Source organism: Saccostrea echinata, unplaced genomic scaffold (assembly GCF_033153115.1).
Source record: "Saccostrea echinata isolate AGI-Se365-2 ecotype Australia unplaced genomic scaffold, CSIRO_AGI_Sech_v1 ptg000061l, whole genome shotgun sequence".
NCBI classification, from domain to species: Eukaryota; Metazoa; Mollusca; class Bivalvia; order Ostreida; family Ostreidae; genus Saccostrea; species Saccostrea echinata.
The window spans coordinates 1,668,077-1,673,542 of NW_026889810.1; the positions used below are offsets into that span (position 1 = coordinate 1,668,077).

The 5,466-nt window shown below is 32.9% G+C and overlaps 1 pseudogene; it reads right to left on the minus strand.

The window, feature by feature from the left end:
* Positions 1-251: 251 nt before the first annotated feature.
* LOC133175195 (uncharacterized) lies at positions 252-4,076 on the minus strand (annotated as a pseudogene).
* Between the last annotated feature and the right edge of the window lie 1,390 nt (positions 4,077-5,466).

Here is a 5,466-nt window from a genome sequence, read left to right on the forward strand (position 1 = left end):
CAGATCGATGATTTCAAAATGAAATCTTCATACATAATGGATTTGTCAAAAAAATTAAATTTATTTATAATTTCACTTAGATTGATTCTCTATTTCAGGAATTATCATGAACATTCTAGCTGTCAATTTCTTACATAAACTGGTAAATAATAAACTTGCTAAATTTGTTTTTAAAAAAACTGATGGAAATAAATTATTAATCAAATTGAATTGCTTTTCTTTAAATTAAGACAATGCACATTATAATATATTTAACTTTCATTTAACGACAGAAAAAAAGAGCTCACAGCCTAAATAATTTTGTTCGACTTTGTCACCCTCACAGAACTGTTGCTACACACTTCAGTAAACAATGCATGGATACCATTCTGATCTCTAGAGTAAGCTAGTTTCAAACTATCAAAATCTAATCCACTTCCAGCTATTCTTTTAGCCATACACACACTCAACAGCTTTTTCTCAACAAGAATTTGTAAGGAAGGAAAATTTTTGTCAACTTTCTTTTGGTAAGATAGTACATTCATAGCATAATCAAATGAAAATGTTGCACACTTATGCTTATCATCTGTTAAATTCACTAATTCTAGCAACTTTTGCAACACTAAAATATCTTCAAGGGCATTATGTGCTTCATATGAACATGCAAGAAGACTTTCTGCAAGATTTTACTGGCTATAAGAGCTCAGGTTTGGATGGGATATTCGAAATAAAAGCTTTGTATCCATAAATCCCTTCACTTTTCTTGAAAATCTTGATAACATAGAACATGATTCAAGAGCTCTAAAAAGCACTGGACAATCAAACACTTTAATGTTGTGACCAACTAAAATGATATTGTTATACTTTTCGAGAAATTTCAAGAAAGAATCCAATGCAGCCATCAGAGAAATGCCAGTCACTTCTTCGTTGTTATGGTAGAGTTTTCCATTCCTAACAGAGAGTCCTGTTATCTCAGAAGCTGTTGGCGTTATGGACTTCTTAGGAATAATGTATGTAGAAAATCTATCCTCATTCTGTACAGCTGCCAACTGAACAATATGAGAAGTGCGAGCTAAAAGAAAAATATCACTATTTATGTCTAATGAACAAATAAAAAACATTCTCACAAGGCCAACTGACATTAATAATTGCTAGTGGAGTATATGGATTTATACAGAAATAAATTCCACCATATGGCATGCCTATAAACATTAAATAGAGACTTAAAAACATCATGAGTAGTTGCTGAGAAAACAGAGACAAAAATTTATTGAAAGGTGCACACACAGAAACTGACAGAAACTTTACAGGGGTAAAACTGTATATATCATTTCCTTCCGAGCAGGGATATAATTATGGTTCTTTTGAATAAACTGAATTTGAGAAAATTTCTATATAAACTTCTTGCACAAAAAAAATTGAAACATTTAAACTGTGTTAAATGCATTACCTAATCCTGTTGTTTCTAAATCAAATAAGATAAGTGTGTGATTTTCAACATCAACTGTTTCCATCTGTGGTCTTGGGCGTGGGACTGGAATTTCTGTAATGATGTTAGCTTGTTGAGGAGCTAACCCTATTCCAGATTCATATGTGGATCCTTCATGAATTTCTTTACTAGTTGTACACAAGGACCTTTAAGAATGAGGAAAAAAATGCTTAGTCTATAAATATAAATTCATGTATTTCAAAAATCAAACTGATAACTAATATATGTTTGCATCATTCAAGAGAGCTTATTTTACATTACCTCCTAGCCTTCAGCTCACGTCTTCTTCTCTTCGCCTCCTTAGTTTTGGCGATCGCCTTTCTCTTCCTGGACTGGGATTCCCTGAGATAGCACAACTTCCTAGTAAACCTTCCAGGAGATAACCCGATCTTTTTGTTTACCTGTTAGGACAAAAATAACATTAAACATTAGGAGGGAGGTAGTGCTACAGCTTAGTGCAAAAGCTATATGGTTTGCTTGTAATGTTAATTTAATTACAAATATTGCTCATACACATATTTATTATATAGTCTATTTATAGTCCCTATATAATCTATACAAACACAAACAGTTCAAAACACTACATATTCACTGGTTTTGAAGCTGTATTCACCGAAGGGTCGGTGCGCGTTCAGCGGCATTGCGACATCACAATCAACACCTCAAACAACGTTCTAAACAATTGGTTGCAACGGCCGGAGCCAGCTGTGTATCTGAGCAGGAAAAACATTAGCCAAGCCTATTGCAGAGTTATTTTCTTAACATTTCGACGTCTTAAAAACAGCAAAAAGCTATAACTTGTGATCTGGACATTTTTATTTTAATTTTTCCACGACAAAAGTTCGTAAATGAAAGTTGTATCATCATGCAGCCTTCAATGTCTTATTTATTCAAATCCGGACTATATAATAAAACAATTATGGACTCTTTCGGTGGTGAATATGGTTTGTTATTCACCAGAATAATATCAATATTGACTGAGGCAAAGGTCAATATTGATATTATTCTGGTGAATAACAAACCATATTCACCACCGAAAGAGTCCATAATTGTATAATATCTTATGATCAATTTTTTTCTATTTTTTAAGCATCTTTGTCAAAGTTTTACAGCTTGAGATTATTTTCCATTTAATATTTATATAACATTTTGGTACATAAATTTTCATAAAATAATATTTTTTCATAAATTTATATATACTCACAGCAACAAGATAAGATGCTCCAGAGTTTTTTTCTGCTACAGATGCTGCTACTCTGTAGTTTAAGCTAGCTGAGCCGCTAAAGTAGTGGTTTTTCGGAGCTTTCAGTGACACAGTCCTATTGAAGGACTCATTTGGTTGGGTGCTTCCCAGACTGGAGATCTTACAGCTGTTCTGTTTCCATTGGTTGCATATTGAATGTAGTGAATCTTGAAGGTCCGAGTCTTTTAAGGGCTTTCCATAAGGCAAGGAAGAGTACCTTCAATTTATTTTGAACATATACTGAATCAATTAAATCAGGGTTAGGAAATGGACGAGATGAAGCTTGCACATAATAAATGTATATGTAGATACATTATTTCAAATTGATACTGAATTACATACTAATTATGTCCATACATAGTCATATGTATAATAGTACCTTTGCTTCGGATTGTTAACATGCTGACACCAGGAATCACTGCATGACTCATGGTTTCCAAAAGAGTGATTACAGAGGGCATCAAGTGCCTTTTCTATTCCTCTTGGGTTTCCCTGGTTTTGTGCTAGTAGATAATTGAAGCACTTTTGAAGGTAGTGGATTACCTTTGTAGTTAAGGACTTGTGTTTTTTCTGCAAAGCATATAGACTTGAGGAAAATTTTTTTCTAATGTGGTTCTTGTCGCATTTTTTTTTAATGTTTGGGTTTACACTTTGTTTCAAGCGAGAAATGGTGGTGGTGTCATCATCAGCTATAACAGTGGACACCTTTATTCCTTTGTCCTGTTTTTTCTCTACCATGCTGATAACCATACTTGGCTCCATAGATTTAGAACTTCCTAAAAAAAAAAATCAAAAAACAAATTTAAAAACTAAGTTAATGAAATTTTAAGTAAGATTAATATTACATTTGAAAATTAAATTCAAAGATATGTACAGGTGCATTTCTCAGTTTCAAAAATTGCTATTTTAGCAGGTTAGTAAAAGTTCATTCAGTTTATTTTAAAAAAAAAATAAACAATTACATACATATAAAACCAAAAGGTAACAATTAAATCCTATTCTTAACCTCAAATATAAACACTCATTTCAATTGAAGTATCTAATACCTTGCCAATTTTGTCTACAGTCATGTTCCTTTGCTTCTTTCCCATTCCTCTTAGCACTCTCACATATCCTGCACATCTTGCTACGAACTTCATACCCTATTACTTTCCCGGTGTGTTCTCCAATCATTGAGCAATGTCCTTCAATTAAAATGAAAAGGAATTTAAGGTAAAATTATTACTTGGACCTCTCATATCATGTAGATGGCAGACATTATGATTACAGACTAACAGCTAGTTACCAGAAAAGCTATCAAATGAGTGACCACTCCCCCTCTTCTGCCATCCAGCATCTACGCTTACCGTTAATTCTTCAGCTCCTTCAGTTCTGAAAAAAAAAATGCTTTTTTTTTTGTTTTTGTTTTATTTTTTGAATTTTTCTTTATTGTTATTATTATTACTCCTACTATGATTATTAATTATTTTGAAATACTGATTACAACAAGAGGTCCATGGGCCACATCACTCACCTGAGCACTGTAGCTAGGAAAAAAGCAAAAATCAGTTCAGTATTGAAAAGCTTAAATGCATTAGTGGTCTCGACCTACCCCTAAAAAGGGGAGAGGGTAGGATTTAACAAACTTAAATTTATACTAAGTAAGGATGCTTACATATTTCTTTGACTAACTGTGGCTTTTTTCCTGTAAGTTTAAACTTTCATTGTGGCCCCACCCTTCCCATGGTAGTCATGATTTAAGCAATCTTGAATCTACATTACCTGAGAATACTTCCACATAAATATGACCAATCATGGCTTTGCTGTTCTTGAGAAGATTTTTCCTATATGTTCCTATGTAAAACTTTAATCGTCCATTGTGGCCCAACCCTGTCCCCAAGGGTCATGATTTGAACAAACTTGAATCTACACTACCTGAGGATGATTCCACATGATTTTCATCTTTCCAGGCCCAGTGGTTCTTGAGAAGAAGATTTTTAAAAGATGCCATTAATTTTTCACTTATTCGTAATTATCTCCCCTTGGAAGAGGGCGTGGCCCTTTATTTGAATAAACTTGAATCCCCTTCACCCAAGGATACTTTGTGGCAAGTTTGGTTGAAATTGGCCCAGTAGTTCTTGAGAAGAAGTCCAAAATCTGAAAAGTTTACAGACAGATGGACATACGGACAGACAGATGGATGCCAGACGAAATGTGATCAGAAAAGCTTACTTGAGCCTTTGGCTCCGGTGAGCTAAAAAACCCAAAAATTAGTTTTGTGAGGAAATATTGTGGCATATTAGATCTACCATCACTTTTTATGGGTGTAAACATGTATATACTTACTCAACTGTTGCTAGGATTTCATCTTGTAAGACCTGTTGGAATCATTCCTATTAAACTGTAAAAAAAAAAAAAAATGTTACATGATGATGAAAATTAGGGCTGGGACGATATATCGAGATATCGATAATATCGATTCTTTGTGAAGACGATACGCATATCGATACATATGAAGAAATATCGAAATATCGCAAAAAAAATTCTGACTGCTGTTTTTCTATGTTTATTTAACATTTGGCCAGGGGTTTAATATATAAAATAAATAAGCAAAATATAAATATAGATATGAAATAAATAATAATTAACACCACTTGAGTAAAATATTTTTGTTTTACAACATATAAAAAACTATTTTGAATAAATTATTTTTTTTGCAAAGAAATATTTTGTTTATTTCAATGCCAAAAAAAAATTTATAACCAATTACACATAT